The following is a 21,857-nucleotide window of genomic DNA, read 5'->3' on the forward strand; positions in this document are numbered from 1 at the left end:
AACAATGAAAAGAAATGAGAGAAAGAAATGGACAGAGGTTAAGGTAGGAGAAGGCTGGAGAAGTAGGGAGCTGGTGCGAGTGAGTGAGCAACAGCAGACTCACTTGAGCAGAGGCAGGCAGCTGGAAGGAGAGCCCTGAGGGAATGTTTGGCTGACACTCAGGGTGGATGGACTGGGTCACTCCTGCTGAGCTTTTCAGAGGAGCAGGAGTGACCAGGATCATGGGTGGCTCGCCGCGTAAGGCCAAGAAGGCAGCGGTAGTCGTAGAGGCTTTCGGTGTGTAGATCCCCAGTGTGAGCGCCCTGGCCACTGGGAAAGGAACCCAAGTCTCGTTCTAGCTGGAGCCCAACGTAGCCAGGGATCGGAGGGCTACTGAACCAGTAATTGAAGGAGCTGCATTTTGCTGGTTGGGCAACTTCCCTGTTGCGGGGCCCGGAAGGGAGAAGCAGGGGAGTTGCCAGGTTAAAGAAGGATTTTTAAAGAGACTGCTTCCAGTCTCTTATTTTAACCTCGCTGTTTTTTAAAGGGATTTTTTTTTCTATTGGATTTCTATTTTCTATTGGATTTCTATTTTCTATTGGATTTTAACCTCCACCTATCACTCGTTTTTATGGTTTATTTATTTAATGAGTATTTGATGCACTGCACTTTCATTTGGACACTTTGTTTTTGATTTTGTTGATCTATACTAATAAAATGCAAAGCCCTCACTGACTGACTGACTGACTGACTCAAGGCTGAAATTTGACAGGCTCATTCCTTACAGCTTACTTACAAATGTTAGGCAGGTTTCATTTCGAAATTCTACGTGTAACGGTCATAACTGGAACTTACTTTCATCCATATACTGTCTAGATACGGCCATAGCCTGCAGCTCGGTCACCGTGTGAGGCAGAGTTGCGTCTCGCATCATCATGCCTCCCATCGTGCCTGCCCAAATAAGGTACATATTCGCAGGTGAAGGACTGTGCTTAGCATATTCATAAGTGCAGCTACTGCGGAAACCCTCCCTCAGCGAAAGTGCGAGAGAAACTTTTAAGTGCCGTGGACATTGCAAGATCGCACAAGATATTCGCGAGAAACAAGTTTAATCCGATGGTTGTGCTGCTTCCAGACATGTATTTTCGTATTAAAGCATTTAACCAATCACATTTCAGCCATCATTTGTTGCCAGGCAGAGAGGCCTTCACAATCCGTTCTGCAGGCCCTCTAACACAAAATAAATGTCGATTAAACTGTTGCTTCAACCAATCAGATTTTGAGTTGGTGTCAGTAGGGCCCTCTTGCAGGCGTATGGCAACGTCACCGTATTCAGACCCATTGATTGGATAAAAGCCGATATGAGGAACTCTACGAGGCCACTGAACGCACTGCAGGCGCTCCAAGCGCAAAATCCTCGCACGCACTACCGCCAACTCCATGGCAGGATTCTGGACAATATTATTTGCCAGACACAGGCCAGATTTCAAGACCACGAAAAACTGATGTTTGTCACGCTCCTCGACCCACCGAAGTTTCGGGAATACAAGAAAAATTTCCCACATGCAGCCTTTTCCAGTTTAACACAAGAGCCACGGAGCAGTTTTTGATCTGTCTCGGCTAAGAACTGACTGTAATGTATGCCATGGATAATTTTGCATTAAAATCTCCCACTGATCTCCTTGACTTCCTTCATCAGAAAAATCTGAATGAGAGCATGGGGCAGCTGTACACATTGTTATATTTGGCGGTGACCATTCCCATGTACACTGCTTCTGTCGAGCGGACATTTTCAGCCCTAAAGCGAATTAAAACTTATGCCAGAAATACGACAGGGGAGGTTCGACTTTCAGCATTAGCTTCGATGGCGATAGAAAGGGACTTTTTGATGGAACTGAAGCGCACGGATAATCTGTACGACAGAGTAATTGAACTGTTTTTGAGGAAAGAGAGGAGGATGGATTTTGTTTACAAATAATACGAATTTTTGGTGAGTAAAATGTTGCGATTTTCCTAAATAATATTGCAAGTTTATGAGTTATTATTGATGTTTTTTATGTGTGTCGCGGCTGTAGCTGCAGTAGAAAACCCCTGGTTTGTCTATTCAATAAAGGCATCTATTGTGGCTACAGGAGTTATCTATCTGCGATGCAATGGCTCTTTATACTGTATTTCTGCATATTAAGATGGTTTTTATAACCATAAATTAGTTTTTGAGGGGCGGGTTGATTCAGAAGGAGCACTACTGAAGGCCTAGGTGTGAAATGCACGGTCCGTTACTGGACCAGATGATACGTAAATTGGATGAACATTACAACCCGAAAATAAACTAAACTGTAGAGAGGTTCAGATTTTACTTCTCCCAGTGCATCTCTCTAAATCCTCCGTGCGGGAACATTATCATAAGGCTTAACAATCTTATTGTTACACCTTCTACGTGCACCGAACCGTCCTTATTATGAAGTCTTCCTTGCTTTACTGCTGGCTGCTTCTTTCCATTCACCTTCCTAGCTCTTTATTTAAACAGCTTTCCTTCTCACTTTTCAGCTCCTTCGCTGTCTTCTCCCTTTTCGTTCAAAATACGCGCCTCCTTTACTTTTTACAGTCAGCTCCCCTTACATCACACAATGGTACGTTTAGCACAAGTTAATACCGGTAATGCCTGTTAAACATCTTACATTCACGAGTAGTGATTTGCGTAGTGAACACTTGAATGAAACCTGTTATCTTTACAACAGTTGACAAACACGGAATGTAACTTCAGAACAACATGTCCTCCAAATACGAACCTGATTGAAAGAAATAATGATAATCAAATCCTTTATGACAGCAACACTCATAACAGTGACAAAACAATTACATTGACAATCAGGTTATATTATTTTTAAAATGTTTCCTTTTCTTTTTCATAACTTTAACACACTACTTCTCCACTGCGAAGCGTGGGTATTTTGCTATATATATATATATATATATATATATATATGTATATATGTAGATATATATATACAGTATATGTAGATATATATAAATGTATGTAGATATGTAGATTTATACTGTATATATGTGTGTATATATATGTACATATTTATATACTAGCAGAATACCCGCGCTTCGCAGCGGAGAAGTAGTGTGTTAAAGAAGTTATGAAAAAGAAAAGGATTTTAAAATACATTTTAAAAATAATGTAAGATGATTGTTAATTGTTTTGTCATTGATATAAGTGTTGTCATATCTATCTATATATATATATATATATATGTATATATATTTATATATATACACAGAGACACACACACACACACACACACACATATATAAACATATATATACACATCATATATATATACATATACATACTGTACATATATACATATACACATATACAAATATAGACATATATATATACATATATACACATATATATACACAGTTATATATATATACATATATATTGTCGTGGATGCCAGGGGCGATGACCCGGCTGGGATGCCTTGGAAGACCGGAAGTGGGCGTGCGCCCATCTGGGACCATGTGGGGGCTGCCTTCCTGGTTGGTTTGGAGGCATGGAAGCTCCACCCTGTAAGGGCCCGTGGTCACCGCCAGGAGGCGCCCCAAGACTTTGGGAGACACCCGGGGAGCTGCCGGGAGGACAGCCGGCACTTCCGCCACGCTGGGGCGTGGCCAAGGGAGGAATGCCGGGAACACCTGGTGCTTATCCGGGAACCATATAAAAGGGGCCGTCTCCATTCATTCAGGGCTGGAGTCGGGAGGCGGAAGGACAAAGCGTGAGGAGTGTGGAGGCGGCCCGAAGAAAGGCCTTTGTGGCGAATACTGAGTATTGGGGTTGTGTGCACTATTTGGACTGGGTCTGAGTGACCAATTATTGTATATAGTATTGTAAATAAACGTGTGGTGGTTTGATGAACAACATGTCCACCTGTCTGTGTCCGGGTCGGCTCCACATCTGGCGTAGTCGGCAGGATGCTCCGCCTGTTACAAGGCGGGGACCTGTAAGTAACAAAATTGTTGTGGGCGGCCCGGCGCAGCGGGACCCACCCACACACCGGGTGCTGCGTGCACAGCCCAGGGTAAAGGAACCCCACGGACCGCCAGGGGTCCGCAGGAAGGACTTATTCCCCTGATGCGGGCGGGCGGCATGTCTACCAGGAGTGCAGTGGGCTCCGAGGACCACGCCATTGCTGGAGGCGCCCGGGACGGCATGGCGTCGAGAAAGGCCACGCCGAGGAGGTGTCCTCGGTTTGATGAGTCCGGGGAGGTAAGTTCCCTGACTAGTGGCAGCCGGCCCGTGGGGGCTGGGCGTGTTCTCTTCTTTACAGGCAGGGACTTCCCGGATCCGCGTCAGTGGCGGGCACATGCCGGTCTGTGGGGCTCCGATAACACGACGACAGCCGCGAGGGCTGCGAAGGAGGAAACGCTGCAGCTCGAGAGATGCTGGCAACAACACGGCTGCCGGCAAGCACGTCGCCGCCGCAGAAGGGGACACAAGATGGCCGCGGACCAGAAGTCCCTCCCCCGATAGGCACGCGATTGGACGGTGTGTCTTGCGTGCCCGCCAATGACCGTAGAGAGGCGGGCCCCAGGAATGTCCATCACGGGCAGGGGTCCCCCGATTGGGCCAGAGAAGGAGGCCCACAGTAAGTTGTCGGCGTCGGAGACTGACGGACAGGTAGGCTCTGCGCCGGCTGAATGCCTGTCTTTGCCGGCTGCTCTGACGAAGCTGGAGGCGTGTCTTCGGCCCGCAGAGCAGTCTTTGTTGCAGATGCTACGTGCCATGGATGCCTTGGAAGACCGGAAGTGGGCGTGCGCCCATCTGGGACAACGTGGGGGCTGCCTTCCTGGTTGCTTTGGGGGCCACGGGTACAGGGCATGGAAGCTCCACCCTGTAGGGGCCCGTGGTCACCGCCAGGAGGCGCCCAATGCCTTGGGGACCTATTGCCCCAGCACTTCCTGGTGTGGGAAGACTTTGGGAGACACCCGGGGAGCTGCCGGGAGGACAGCCGGCACTTCCGCCACGCTGGGGCGTAACCAAGGGAGGAATGCCGGGAACACCTGGTGCTCATCCGGGAACCATATAAAAGGGGCCGTCTCCATTCATTCAAGGCTGGAGTCGGGAGGCGGAAGGACAAAGCATGAGGAGTGTGGAGGCGGCCCGAAGAAAGGCATTTGTGGCCAGGACTGAGTATTGGGGTTGTGTGCACTATTTGGACCAATTATTGTATATAGTATTGTAAATAAACGTGTGGTGATTTGATGAACAACATGTCCGCCTGTCTGTGTCCGGGTCGGCTCCACAATATATATATATATACACACATACATATACATATATATATACATATACATATAAATATATATATATACATGTATATACACATATATATATACAAATCTACATATATATGTACATATATATATTAGGGGTGGGACTTGATTAAAAAAATTAATCCAATTAATTAGACGCTGTGTAATAATTAATCTTGATTAATCGTATGTAATCACACATGAAAATTTGCCCCAAATCGCAATTTTTTTTTTTTTATTTAAAAGGGTTTTAGTGGGCGACAGAATCAAATAATAGACATGGACATGAATATTGTAAACTCAAGCTCTTTTAATTTCTGAAAAAAAAATGCTTTTAAACTGCATTTGAATTCAAAACAGAAACAAAAATATAATATAAAATTGGGCAGACTTAAAAATAAAGTAGTAGTTTAAGTACTTTAAGTACATTTTCAGAATGGAATTGTCTTTAAATAATAATAACCAAAATTTCAACATAGTGCAGTTTTTCTTCTTAAAAAAATAAGTCAGAAACATAAAAGGTAATTTGACCAACTTAATCTTCAAACTCTGAGTAACCTTAGCCAAAATTATTTTGTACATTAGGCTAAAACAGTGTGATCATTGAACATTTTGTAATTAGATGTAATTAGAATTACTAACGGTCATGGAAGTCCAATGATCTCCAGTAAGAGCCACAAAGTCCGCTTTCTGTAATGCATCTAATTTTGCTTGCTTTTCAGTGTGCACAAAACCATGCTTTTATCAAGGCTTCAGTCGGGTAGTCTTTTGAAATGAAATTTTCCTCCGGTCAGTCGTAGGAACGCACTTTATTCCAACTCTAACATTTTTGTAGCTGTGATGTGTGCATCAGTGTAATTGATGTACCAGGAAATCATGCATTGACAAAAGTTCCCCTTTGCTTGGAATTGAAAGTGTGATTAAATGCGTTATTTTTTTTAACGTGTTGTGGAGTACATGCATCGAAGCTTCTCAGCTGTGCTTGTGCTAAGAAAAGGAAACATTTTAAAAATAACGTAACATGATTCTGCGTTAACCGCATATTTTTTCATACGTCCCAAACCAAGGAGATGCGAGGTTAAAATGAATCGGGAAGCACGCATACATACTCAGTGCATCCATTCTCGGGAATCAAACCTCGGATGTCGGCACTAGAGACGAAGCCTCTATAATTGCGCCACGGCGTGTGGCTTGTCTATTTGAGAGTATGTAGATCGGGGTATATATATATTCGCAGCAGAGAAGTAGTGTGTTAAAGAAGTTATGAAAAAGAAAAGGGAACATTTTAAAAATAACGTAACATGATTGTCAATATACAGTAATTGTTTTGTGAGTGTTATTGAGTGTTGCTGTCATCAAGGATTTCATTATCATTATTTCTTTCAATCAGGTTCGTATTTGTACGATGTGTTGTGTTCAAGTTACATTCCGTGTTTGTTAATCGTTGTAAAGATAAGCGGTTTCATTCATCGATTCGTTTCTTACTGCATCAATAAACAGCTCGTCTTCCTCTTTATCTGAGATGTGACACACTGCATGCACGGGTTTTTTTTTTTACACTGTCTTCCTTTAGCGGGACATTGACTTTTTCCACTGTATGCTTTGTTTCCGCAGTAGCTGCACTTATGAATATGCTTGTATGTATAAGACGTTTCAGATTTTTTTGCTGCCTTCTCAATTGTGTAATTCGGTTTTTGTTCAGCACTCTTTTGAACTGTTGCTTTTTGTCTGTGCACTGCGTCAGTTCACGTGAGCCGCTTGGTGTTCATGCATCGAAGGTTCCCAGCTGTGCTGGTGCCATCTTGTGTGATGTCCACGGCTGTATGTAATGTTAGCTAAGACCCGGCACTTAAAAGTTTCTCTCGCAGTTTCGCTGAGTTTGTGCCAAACACCACCCTGACCATCTCATCTTCCTCTGCATAAGCACAGTCCTTCACCCGTGAATATTTAGCGGCAGTGTTTCTATTGGATTGCCACTGACGGACGGCCTTATATGGGCAGGCAGTAAATTACAAACGCCAGCAGCAGCCTGTCTATGAACTTAATTTAAACTTTAGGTTTACACCATGCTTTGTTTCCGAAGTAGCAGCACTCATGAATATGGTTGTATATGTCAGTCGCTCGCTTCTTATTGTTTCGCTGCCTTCTCAATTATATAATGCATGTTTTCTTCAGCGCTTTTTTGAGCTCTTCCTGGTTTTCTATGTACTGCGTTGATAGTCAGTTCACGTGATTATGTGGGAGGCGTGATGATGTCACACGAAACTCCGCCCCCCACGTCTTTCCAGCTCAACTCCATTACAGTTAATGGAGAAAAATACCTTCCAGTTATGACCATTACGCGTAGAATTTCGAAATGAAACCTGCCCAACTTTTGTAAGTAAGCTGTAAGGAATGAGCCTGCCAAATTTCAGCCTTCTACCTACACGGGAAGTTGGAGAATTAGTGATGAGTCAGTGAGTCAGTGAGGACTTTGCCTTTTATTAGTATAGATGTGTGTGTGTATGTATGTGTGTGTATATATATATATCTATATATGTTTATATATATATATGTGTATATGTAGATATGTATGTATATGTATATATGTATATGTGTATATGTATATATATATGTTTGTGTGTATGTGTATATATATATATATACAAATGACAGCAACACTCATAACAGTGACAAAACAATTACATTGACAATCATGTTACGTTATTTTTAAAATGTTTTCTTTTCTTTTTCATAACTTCTTTAACACACTACTTCTCTGCTGCGAAGTGTGGGTATTTTGCTAGTTTTAAATAAAAGCACTGGGCACTTTTTGCACAATCCCATTGCTTCATTGTTTGTGCCTCACTGTCCAGCTCATTGGTGACATTACCGACAGTGTCGGGTTCAAGAGCTCCCAAAAGGCAGATGGGAGCATGGAGCAAACCTACATCGTCACATCCATCCATTATAGCCTGGCTGGAAAAGACAAAAAAAAATATTTTGTTTGGGATGCCAATCCATTCCTGCCTTCCATAAGAACATATACTGTATATACCGGGCTGTTGAGGACTCCATCTCCCATGGAGCCCTGTGGGAGGTTGAGGCATCACCGCCGGCCAGGGAGGCTGCCACCAAACGTCGTGGGGGAGGTATTGAGTTGCCCATGGTTGCTCCCCTGGAACATATGCAGCAGGGGCGTCCCGGCTGGCCATGGAACCCGTCGCCCGACACAATAAAAAAAAATAATATATATATATATATATATATAGTGAGACTTGCCCAGACATCACCAGTCGGAGACCACATCTTTATAAAAGTCACACGTTTATTATTCATTAAATAAACACAGTCCCAAAACACCACACAATGCATAAAGCAATAATCACCCAATAATCTTTCTTTCTCTCAGTCCTTGGCCGCCAATCTCCTCCTGGGAGCTTCGTCCTGCTCCCTCTCCCGACTCTAGCTCCCAGATTGCTGGGAGGCGGCGCCTTTTATTCCTGCCCGGATGTGCTCCAGGTGGCTGATGACGATCTTCCGGCAGCACTTCCTGGTGTGGCGGAAGTGCTGCCCTTTGCCCCGGAAGCACTCCAGGCGTCCCTGGCAGGTTTCTCCGCCATCTTGACAAGTGTGGCGGAAGTAATGTTCTCTCAGGTTCTAGGAGGCTTAAGATGCCCCCTGGCGGTGGCCACGGGTCCCAACGAGTTGGAAAGTCTCTCCTCCTCTCCTGTGGTCCTCTCCTGCTCCAGGACGTTTGTGTCCTCGTGACCCGGAAGCTTTTACTGCCACCTTCCGGACCTTCTAGGCGTTCCGGCCAGGTAAGAACCCCAGTCGTCTGTGACACTGCCCCATCGCCAGCGAAGAACAGTCCTTCGTAGCGGCCATTCCCGCGAGTGTACACTGTAGCCGAAGCGGGCATAAGTTGTCGTCTCCCAGGTCTTGGTCCTGGTCCTATAAATAAACACAGGGGCGAAGTCGTTGCCCTTACGCCACTGTCTGGCGTTTTTATCTTTGACAAAGGGCCAACACTCCCCCCTTTGACCAGCACCCTGGTCGCCGAAACCTTGGCACCCGCTCCAGTGTGATCCACTCCCCTTCATCGGGGTACATACTGGGTTCGCCCTTGCTGACTTTGGAGCTTCCCTCTGCACGTACAGAGGATGACGTATCAGACTCCGCGAGCTCGCGGGCTCACGTCTTCCTTTGTAGGAACAACCGGCTTTCCCCCTTCGATTCTTCCTATTTCTCTGGGGCATTCTGACAGCTTGGGTCTTCCTACGGGAAAGGAAAAGACCCCTTGCCGTCTGCTCCCCTGCAGAATGACGTGAGACTGATACTGGCTCCGACGGTAGAGCACTAGGACTCACGGCACTTATCAGTCGGCGTCTTGGCTCCACCCCTTCCAAGTGATCAGCATCTCGCTTCGTTTCTGCTGTCGGAGATGCAGCTACTAAGTCCCCGGAACCACGCGATCCTGGGACGGGTTCGCTCTCGCCTCCCTTTTTCTTTACGGTACCGGTTTCACTCACCTGCACCCCCACGATCCTCCGGCCAAAGATTCCAGTATCGCGCCTCTCTTCCTCATGACGTAAGGTCTGACGTGGCGCGACCACCTTCCCCTCCAGCTTGTCTATACAGACTCGAAGGTCGTGTTCTACTTGCTTGACCATCTGCATCAATCGAAGCATCCTCCCCGACTGGTCTTGGTCTGCAGGCATAAATATAGCATCAGCCAGTGGAGGACTTACCTTTAAATCGGTCCTACTCACCGGCTGTGCACACTGGAGCTTTCTTCTGGGTTCCACGGACCTCCCTTGCTCAGGATGGACGTTCGCCGGTCCCGTCTTTAACCAATCACTGACGGGAACACGGCACACACCGTCCAATCCCTGGCCTGTCACGGGGCGGGACTTCCGGTCTTCGGCCATCTTGCATCTCCCAAGGGAACTGCAACTCTCACTGCCGTCCCTCTGCCTCGGCTGCTGGAGATGTGGCGGATCCTCCCCTTCCTCTAGCGATGCCGTCCCGGCTTCGCGGACCAGATATGCACACCCCAGCCAGTGACGCGATTCCAGGCAATCTCCTCCGGACGCGTCAGTGGTTGTGCCTACTGCAGTCCCTCCGGCGACGACAAACGCTGGGGAATCCCCTTCTCCTTGGCCTTGGCTGGCATTCCTCAGCCCCCTCAGTTGGAAGACGGCACTCTGGAGATTCTCCAACGGCCACCGGGCGATTTGCGGAACATCTGCGTTGTGTCCCTGCAGGACGTGTGTGTGGTCGACTGGGGTACCGGGCAGCTCACAAAAAATTTACTTTTGGGGTCCCCTGCCTTCGAACAGAAAGAAGGTCCCTGTTCGGGCGCCATTGTGAGACTTGCCCAGACATCACCAGTCGGAGACCACATCTTTATAAAAGTCACACGTTTATTATTCATTAAATAAACACAGTCCCAAAACACCACACAATGCATAAGGCAATAATCACCCAATAATCTTTCTTTCTCTCAGTCCTTGGCCACCAATCTCCTCCTGGGAGCTTCGTCCTGCTCCCTCTCTCGACTCTAGCTCCCAGATTGCTGGGAGGCGGCGCCTTTTATTCCTGCCTAGAAGCACTCCAGGCGTCCCTGGCAGGTTCCTTCGCCACCTTGACAAGTGTGGCGGAAGTAATGTTCTCTCAGGTTCTAGGAGGCTTAAGATGCCCCCTGGCGGTGGCCACGGGTCCCAACGAGTTGGAAAGTCTCTCCTCCTCTCCCATTGTCCTCTCCTGCTCCAGGACGGTTGTGTCCTCCTGACCCGGAAGCTTTTACTGCCACCTTCCGGACCTTCTAGGCGTCCCGCCGGGTAAGAACCCCAGCCATCTGTGACAATATATATATATATATATATATATATATATATATATATATATATATAAATATATAATACTAATAAAAGGCAAAGCCCTCACTCACTCACTCACTCACTGACTCATCACCAATTCTCCAACTTCCCGTGTAGGTAGAAGGCTGAAATTTGGCAGGCTCATTCCATACAGCTTACTTACAAAAGTTGGGCAGGTTTCATTTCGAAATTCTACACGTAATGGTCATAACTAGAAGCTATTTTTCTCCATTTACTGTAATGGAGTTTAGCTCGAAAGTCGTGGGGGGCGGAGTTTCAGGTGACATCATCACGCCTCCCACGTAATCACGCAGTACGTAGAAAACCAGGAAGAGCTCCAAAAACCGCTGAAGAAAACCTACATTATATAATTAAGAAGGCAATGAAACAGATAGAAGCGAGCGAGTGACATATAAAACCATATTCAGCGGCTCACGTGAACTGACGCAGTGCGCAGACAAAAAGCAACAGTTCCAAAGAGTGCTGAACCAAAACTGAATTACACTGCTATGCTCAAATAAACAAACCACACGCCGTGGCGCAATAGTAGAGGCTTCGCCTCTAACGCTGGCTTCCGAGGTTCGATTCCCGAGAGGGGATGCACTGAGTATGTACGCGCCCTTCCCGATACATTTTAGCCTCACATCCCCTTGGTTTGAGATATATGAAAAAATATGCGGTTAACGCAGAAAGACAGATCACCAATTGAACCTTTATGAATAATGGATACTTTATTCGCGATCAATGATTGTTTTGGTAAAGCCATACTCAGTGTATTCATTAGATGAATGGTAAAAAAGTAAGAGCGAGGGGAGGATGACTTTTTGAGGCACGCAGGCAAAACCACAATAGCATGGGGCTCGATGTACTGTATTGCTCATCAACTCGATCTGAATTGCGCGATCACATTTGAAAAAATATATCTTTTCAAGTTCTATTTAGTCCATATGTGTCAAACTCAAGGCCCAGAGCCACCTCCAGCCCAGCGTGTAATTATATCCGGCCCGCGAGATCATTTTATATATTATTGTTATTAATGGCCCGGGGATATGAAGTGCTGGTAATACAATAAAGTACAGATCCCATAATGCAGTGCTTCAACTGCCTTGCTGAACACTTACCGCGTCAATCAAGTCTAGCTTATGATGCTGCAAGTTATTGCGAAGCTGGCCCACACGATGCCGAAGAGAAAAGGTGATTCTGAACATAGAGCCTTTAAAAACCGATGGGAGGCTGAGTATATGTTTACTGACACTGCCGGTAAACCCGTGTGTCTCATTTGTGGAGCTAATGTGGCTGTAATTACAGAATTTAATCTAAGACAGCACTATGAGACAAAACATCAAGATAACCTGAAAGAAGAATCTGACACTTCAGCAGACGTATTTACCCGTGCTAAATCACAAAGTGATTTCAAGTGAAGCTACTTTTATGGGAGACACAAATGCACCAGTGCAACCTGCCCCACTTTCCCTGTTGCCAAGTAATGTTGAACCAAGTCGGCACAACAGTGTTCCCAAATACGCACTTTGCTGATAAACTGAGCGCACTGCGCACTGAATTCGCACGGCGCTTTGGTGACTTTGAATAACAAAAAAAGAATTTTGAGTTGTTTCGCAACCCATTTGCTGTCGATGTGGAAACTGCACCTGTGCAGATTCAGATGGAGGTGACTGAGCTGCAGTGTAATGGCACACTGAAGGCAAAGTACAATACTGCAGGGTCCACACAGTTTATTCACTCCATTCCCGCACAAATGCTCCAGCTCCCTCTACATGCGGCTCGAACCTTGTGCATGTTTGGTAGCACATATCTGTGTGAGAAGCTCTTCTCAGTCATGAAGACTAACAAAACAGCACACAGGAGTCGCCTCACTGATGAGCACCTGCAGTCCATCCTGAGAATCTCCACAACACAGAACCTCACACCAAACAGAAACGAACTTGCTACCAAAAAAAGATGCCAGGCGTCCAGCTCTAAAATGACATATGAGCAAAGACAACTGAATGATTTGATTTGTTATTGCTGAAAAGAACACATTTTATTTATATTTCCAGGTTTTGTTATGCATCATGTTCATATTTGAATTTGTATAATTTTGACAGGATATATTTTTATGGAGAGCAAAATCTTTTGGGATATTTAAAATTTAAGTTTATTTTTATATAAAATTACATAAGAGTAAAGAAATTTGAATGTTTGTTCTTTTAACGTTTACTTTATTTCTAACTTGTATAATTTAGACAGGATATATTTTTATGGAGAGCAAAATATTATAGTTATATAGTTATTTAAGGATTGAGTTGATTTATTCCGGAATAATATTCTGTCAACTAAATAAAAATTCCTTCTATTTAAAATTTAAATAGAACTTGAGCATATACGATAGTTGTGTGTGTGTATGTATATGTATGTGTGTATATGTAGATATATATATGTATATATGTGGATGTATGTGTATATATGTATGTGTATATGTGCCTATGTATATATGTATGGATATGTATATATATAGGTGTATATGACAGCAACATTCATCACTCACAACAGTGACAAAACAATTACATTGACAATCATGTTACGTTATTTTCAAAATGTTTCCTTTTCTTTTTCATTGCTTCTTTAACACACTAATTCTCCGCTGAGAAGCGCAGGTATTTTGCTATATATATATATATATATATGTATGTGTGTATATATATATAAACTGCTCAAAAAAATTAAAGGAACACTTTGAAAACACATCAGATCTCAATGGGAAAAGAAATCCTCCTGGATATCTATACTGATATAGACTGGGTAATGTGTTAGGAACGAAAGGATGCCACATTGTTTGATGGAAATGAAAATGATCAACCTACAGAGCCCTGAATTCAAAGACACCCCAAAAATCAGAGTGAAAAAATTATGTGGCAGGCTAGTCCATTTTGCCAAAATTTAATTGCAGCAACTCAAAATTGTACGCTGCACTTTGTATGGCCCCTGTGTTCTTGTATACATGCCTGACAACATCGGTGAATGCTTCTAATGAGATGACAGATGGTGTTGTGGGGGATCTCCTCCCAGATCTGGACCAGGGCATCACTGAGCTCCTGGACAGTCTGAGGTGCAACCTGGTGGCATTGGATGGACCAAAACATAATGTCACAGAGGTGTTCTATTGGATTTAGGTCAGGAAAGTGTGGTGGCCAGTCAATGGTATCAATTCCTTCATCCTCCAGGAACTGCCTGCATACTCTCACCACATGAGGCCAGGAATTGTCGTGCACCAGGAGCCACTGTACCAGCATATGGTCTGACAATGGGTCCAAGGATTTCATCCTGATACCTAATGGCAGCCAAGGTTCCTTTGTCAAGCCTGTAGTGGTCTGTGTGACCCTCCATGGATATGCCTCCCCAGACGATCATTAACCCACCACCAAACTGCTCATGCTGAATGATGTTACAGGCAGCATAATGTTCTCCATGGCTTCGCCAGACCCTTTCACTTCTGTCACGTGCTCAGGGTGAACCTGCTCTCATCTGTAAAAAGCACAGGGCACCAGAGGTGCATCTGTCAATTCTGGTATTCTATGGCGAATGCCAATCGAGCTGCATGCTGCTGGGCAGTGAGCTCAGGACCCGTTAGAGGACATGGGGCCCTTGGGTCACCCTCATGAAGTCTTTCTGGTTGTTTGGTCAGAGACATTCACACCAGTGGCCTGCTGAAGGTCATTTTGCAGGGCTCTGGCAGTGCTCATCCTGTTCCTCCTTGCCCAAAGGAGCAGATACTGGTCCTACTGATGGGTTATGGACCTTCTATGGCCCTCTCCAGCTCTCCTAGAGTAACTGCTTGTCTCCTAGAATCTCCTCCATGCCCTTGAGACTGTGCAGGGAGACACAGCAAACTTTCTGGCAATGACACGTATTGATGTGCCATCCTGGAGAAGTTGGACTACCTGTGCAACCTCTGTAGGGTCCAGGTATCGCCTCATGCTACCAGTAGTGACACTGATAGTAGCCAAATGCAAAGCTAGTGAAGAAACAGTCAGAAAAGATGAGGAGGGAAAAATGTCAGTGGCCTCCACCTGTTCAACCATTCCTGTTTTGTGGGTCATCTCATTGTTGCCCCTCTAGTGCATCTGTTGTTAATTTCATTAACACCACAGCAGCTGAAACTGATTAACAACCCCCTCTGCTACTTAACTGACCAGATTAATATCCCATAAGTTTCATTGACTTTATGCTATACTCTGATTAAAAAGTGTTCCTTTAATTCTTTTGAGCAGTATATATATATATGTGTGTATATATATATAACTGTGTATATATATATGTCTATATTTGTACGTGTATATATATATGATGTGTAAATATATGTTTATATATGTGTGTGTCTGTGTGTATATATATATATATAAATATATATATATATATATATATATGTGTTGTCACGCTCGCGCGAGTAGGAGGCCGCGGACGGATTCGAGCGCACCTGGGAACGTGTTCGCCGGCAGGGAATGGCGGGTACTAACTTTCTCCCTCCGCTTCCTCATAGGAAAAAAGACCTCCCTCCGCCATAGCTGACGGTTGAACGGAGTGCGGCACTTCCGCCCTTCCTCCGCCATCTTGCCCTGACGTCATCCTTCCCGTCCTCCCTCACGGTCCTTCCCAGCATTCCTCCACTTCCGGCTCCTCCCTTATACAATGGCCGCGGACGCCATGGTTCGGCGTCACGCTTATGGACGTTTATGTTTGTTAACCTGACCTGTTTTTTGTTATTTTGTCTGCAGTGGAATCCAGACAATATACGGGGCCGGAGAACCCTAAACCTCTTTGCTGTCTCCTGCTCCATTTATTACATTGGCGTAGTCGGCAGGATATAAGATTCCTTGAAATGACGGAGGGACAGGACCTCAATACTGTGCTGCAGAATATGAGTGCCCAACTCCAGGCCCTGCAGCAGGCGCAAGCCAACACCACCCGGGAGTTAGAGGCCACGAAGGCCAGGCTGGCCGAGGCACAACGCAACAGGCAAGACCCGCCCAAACCAAAGCCTCCCCCGCTGGTAGCTATGACCCAGGCAGACGACGTTGAGTCCTACCTCGGGATATTTGAACGGACGACCACCCGGAACGAGTGGCAGCGGTCCGAGTGGCGCCCATTCTGGCGCCTACCTAAAGGACCAGCGCGGCCTATTATGACCTCCCGGAGGAAGAGGCCGCGGACTACGACCTCCTAAAACCAGAGATCTTGGCCCGCTACGCATAACGCCGAGCCAGCAGGCAGTAGAGTGGCGGAACTGGCAGTTCTCCCCTGAAAAGCCAGCCCGTGCCCAGGCGTTCGAGTTCTGGGGCAAAATGGGGCTCTGGCTACGGCCGGAAGGACCCCAGGCTCGGAGAGTCGTGGAGCAGGTGGCCTGTGAGGGCCTGGTGAATGCCATGCCCAGTTACCTCACCCAGCAGGTCCGGCGCCAACCCTACAAAGATATGCCAGGTCTTCTGGAGGTTCTGGAGCGACAGCTCACGGTTCTCCGACTCGGGGAGGCAGAACGGTCCGCCCGTGGGAACCGAAAGGGGCGGGCAGCCAACCCCGAGCCTGCTCGCGCTGTGGAAGCGCAGCCACAGCCTAAAGACAAACCGGACCCGCCGCGCTGTTACAAGTGCGGTGAGCCCGGCCACCTGCTGCCAGCCTGTCCTTTAAACATTGCGGAGGAGCCGATGGACTGCACCTTGGCGTTCACCGAAAGGTACTGTACCCCGCCGCACCCCTTGGCGACTCCGAAACACGGGAGTGGTTTTGTTGAATGTGCACACGGTGATGGCTTTGTTTGACTCTGGCAGCAACATAACCATTGTTGCTCGCCGTTATGTGTTACCGTGACAGTGGCTGAGTCGGCATTTGCAGGTCACTTGTGTGCATGGAGGGACCAAGTCGTATCGTTCGGCACAGTGTTATATTACCTGGAAGGGGGACCCAACCAAACTGACGGTCGCTGTGTTGCCCGACCCCCCCTATCCGGTGATATTGGGACATGACTGGTCGAAAAGAACATGCGGTAAAACACTTATCACTCCCGGGGCCTCGCTGGATCTAGTAATGAGGGGGCAAGGCGCCCCTCCCGCGGTCTCCATGCCGTGCTCTGGGGCAAGCCCTAGTGGTGCTGGCACTTCGGGCGATGTTTCCTCCGCGACGGGCCCTGACCCGGACGACTCCCCCGGGGAAGGGACGAGCCAGGGAACACTCCCAGTGCCCAGATCACAAGACCCTCTCAGTAGTTTGGATCACCAGTTTCGGTCCACGCCGGCCTCATTCAAGAGGGAGCAGTGGAATGATGATTCCCTGCGGGCTGCCTGGAATGCGGTGGTTTCACCTAACAGCTCACAGGCCGACGGTTCCTCACCACGTGAACCCTTCTTTGTCCTCGAGAATGATCTGTTGTATCGGGTCGCGACCCACGAGGGCGAGGTGCGGAAGTTGTTGCTAGTGCCGCGTACCTTCCGGCGGGAGGTATGCGAGCTAGCTCACGCCCACCTCCTAGGCGCCCATCTCGGCGCCGAGAAAACTCTGGAGAGGATTAAACTCCGGTTTTACTGGCCTGGGATTAATGAGGAGGTCCGGCGCTTCTGCCAATCCTGTCCGGACTGTCAGATTCGCCAGATTCCTAGGAGGGACCGCGCTCCTCTTGTCCCTATTCCCCTCATTGACGTCCCTTTTGACAGAATAGGGGTCGACCTAGTAGGACCCTTGGAGCTCTCTACCCGTGGCTACATATACATATTAGTCATGGTGGATTACGCCACACGGTACCCAGAGGCGGTTCCCCTGCGCTCCGCTAATAATAAAACTATCGCACGGGAGTTAGTCAATTTATTTTCCAGAGTGGGTTTACCCAAGGAAGTCCTTACGGACCAGGGTACACCCTTCACCTCGGATACGTTCAGGGAAGTGGCCAGATTACTGAGAATAAAGCACCTGAAAGCGTCTGTCTATCACCCCCAGACTGACGGCTGGTAGAACGGTTTAATCAGACGCTTAAGCAGATGCTTCGCAAGGTAGTCAGCGCGGACGGCAGGAACTGGGACCAGCTTCTCCCGCTCGTGCTTTTTGCTTATCGGGAGGTACCTCAGGCCTCCACAGGCTTCTCCCCGTTTGAACTTTTATATGGACGACAACCCCGAGGAATTTTGGACATACTAAAAGAGGGCTGGGAGGCGGAGCCCCTTCCCTCCTCCAACATATTGGAGTACGTAGCGCAACTGCGCGATCGGCTCACAAAAATTAGGCCCCTCCTAAAGGAACACGTGACTCGTGCGCAAGCAGCGCAGGCCCGGTGTTACAACCGGAACTCCGTCCTCAGGGAGTTCTGCCCTAGGGACCGAGTTATGGTGCTTGTTCCTACCTCCCACTCAAATTGCTCGCTCACTGGCAAGGACCTGACGAGGTTAAGGAGAGAAAAGGCCTCGTCGACTATTTGGTGAAACAACCCAATCGTCGACCGAGTGAGAGGATCTATCATGTCAACTTGTTGAAACCTTGGAAAGATAGGGAGGAGCTTCCCGGCTCCCATAGGTCACTCTCCCTTTTTATGAGCGCAACTGCCCTTAACCTCGGCGAAGAGCTAAACCCCAGGTAGCGGCAGGAGTTAACCCAAGATAGATAGATAGATAGATATATATAGATAGATATGACAACAACACTCATATCAATGACAAAACAATTACATTAACAATCAAGTTATGTTATTTTTTAAATTTTTCCTTTTCTTTTTCATAACTTCTTTAACACACTACTTCTCCTCATGCGAAGCACGGGTATTCTGCTAGTATATATATATATATATATATATATATAGTGGAACGAGCCCCAGACAGACAGACATCATTTTAGCACCCCAACACACGTTTACTTACAATATATTTACAAGTGCCCAACCCAGTGCCTCAGCACCAATCACCCAAAGGTTCAGGCCTCTTTCTTTAGTGCCTCTCTTCACCACCTCCACTCTTCTGCTCCCAGACTCTTGTCCACTTCCACCCAACTCCAGTCATCCAATGGAGGGAGGCAGTCCCTTATATACAGGCCTGGATGGGCTCCAGGTGCTTCCCGACACTCCCCTGTGTGGCGGAAGTGCCGGCTGCGCACCCGTAAGCACTCCCGGTGTCCCCGGTCTTCTTCCCCCCAGCACTTCCGGGTGTGGTGGAAGTGCTGAGGTCCAGGGCTCTCCAGGCACCTAGGAGCTCCCTGGCAGTGACCACGGGCCCCTACAGGGTTGAGCTTCAAATCTCTGCCCCCGTGGTCTGCAACGCAACCAGGGCGGTCACACCTTCGTGGTCTGGAGGAGGCGCAAGCCCTCCTCCAGTCCTCTTGGGCATCCCGGCTGGGTACCACCCTCAGCCGCATGCCACAGTATATATATATATATATATATACTGTATATATACATTTATATATATATATATATATTTACAGTATATATATATTAATTAAACCATGAAGGACATATTCATACTTCAAAGTTAAAAAACACTTTTTTCTTATGTGAGTGAAGTAGAGAACCAGAGACTAGATGTCTAGATAGCAAAGATAATTATCTTTAATTAGGTTCATTAATCCTGCTATTTGTGTGCTACTACAGCCAAATGCTTTCATGCTTTTAAAATCATTCCATGTTTGGACTTGTTTTACATTGGTTTAACTGATTATATGAAGTACATACTTTAGACTGTCATTTTTTGGTAGGATCAGTATTGTGGTCTGGGTTTCGAATCACAGCTTCATTTGTGTTACCTGCTTAGTTTTTTATCCAAGTCCTCCAGTTTTTCTCACACAGCACTCTGAATTAGCTTATTATGCATGTCAGTGTGTGAGGGAGTGGGTGAGTGTGTGCCCTTTGATGACTTGGTGCCTCATTCAGGGTGTTTTTTTTATTTTTTTTTATTTGAAGTTGGTGATGCTAGTAGAAACTTTGACCACTGCCATCAAAAATTAAATAAGCTAAAAAATGGAAGGACAATTGAATATATAACTATGTCTTTTAAAAAGTAATGATATATTTTTCAAGCTAATGTTAGAATTTTTTCGTTAAAATGATAATTTGAGTGAGGCTGTAATGATGCATGGCATTTTGATGTTCTGAAGTCAGTTACAGTCAATGGGAAATACAGATGGCTTGCAAGAAAGAAAAAAATATTCTCACATATATTTACACTGGACCATTAAAACATGGGGTAATGTGGTCTGATGGCTAAAGTACTGACCACAAAGTTGTTGATTCTGCTTTTCTGTGAATCTCTGTGTGAAATCAAACAAACCACTAAAGCAGCCTATGGTTTAACTGTGTGTGTGTGTGTAAAGGCCATGGCCATAAGGCCATAATGGAAGTACGGCAGGAATGGAGACATAACCCATAGCTAGATCATCTTCATCCCAACTAGGATAGAAGAATAATGGATGGACTGGGTGACTGTGAATGGTAGGTGAAGTTCATTCTCCCAACATGGCACATGCCAGTGTTCCTCTAGGCTGACCCAGTTAGAACACCTGCAGGGTGGCATGGGAATTGGAGTCTGAAACTCAGCTCTGTCAGGGTACTTGGGGGCCACCAGATTGCACTGCTGGGGGAGGACTGCCCTGGTTTCCACATGACCCAGAAGTGCTTTGGATGACCTATGCCATGACAGCAGAAACAGTCCTGTTTAAAAATAAAAGTTATATATATATATATATATATATATATATATATATATATATATATATATATATATATATATATATATATATATATATATATATATATATATATATATATGTATAAACTTTGCCTCATCTACCTGGCCATGAATAAGTTGCATGCATAGTGGAAATGAACTGAATGGGGAACTGAATAAGAGACTCCCGATATCATAAAGAAAGTCCTCCCTAAACTGTAAGAAAGAAAAGCCCCTGAGGGATATTGTAAGTTCATAGGGGTCAACAAAATATATAAAGAATAAAGATAAAAGGACATTACACTGCCAACCTTTTTTGGAGACAGAACCTCACCTTTAAGACAGATATGAGCATTAAAGATGGGTGTACTTTTCCCTATTCTGCTCCTAATGCACAAAACAGGACTGTGACTACTGCATTGTCAACCTGCAAACTTCAAAAACAAAGGAATTGGCAAAAAAGAAACTCTTCCCTGTTAACTGGAGAAATTGTGAAAAGACTTGTTGTAATTACTGTTGTCATTAGTGCTGGCTCACTATATTTATCCAATTCAAGGTCCAGTAGGGATGCTGGATATGGCAGCATTCTTAGATAGTCTATTTTTATGTAATTTGTTTATTGCATAAATGCCTTAGGGATAATATTCCTTACTAGCCAACCCACGGCATACCATACGCCACATAATCAGGCCGGTTTTTTAATGATTTTTAAGCACAGGGAGAAAATTAACATTTCAAAAATCAGTAATGTAATAAATCAGCAAGAAAAGCAACATCGTAACAATGCACGGAACGAACCAACACACAATCTTCCATGCGGCGCTCAGGTGCGGAGGGTGGCTCCTCTCCCTCCGTCATGCTAGTCTGCTGATTTCTCATTCAGTATGCACTGCCTGCTCATGTGCCCACCTCCAACTCGTCACTCCAGTCGTTGTCGTGTTTGCACAGTCCAGATGCACCTGTGACTCACGTAGACTTTTCATTGCTCTGTGCGGTTTTTGCT

The sequence above is a fragment of the Polypterus senegalus genome, chromosome 4 (assembly GCF_016835505.1).
Source record: "Polypterus senegalus isolate Bchr_013 chromosome 4, ASM1683550v1, whole genome shotgun sequence".
In the NCBI taxonomy this organism is placed as follows: Eukaryota; Metazoa; Chordata; class Cladistia; order Polypteriformes; family Polypteridae; genus Polypterus; species Polypterus senegalus.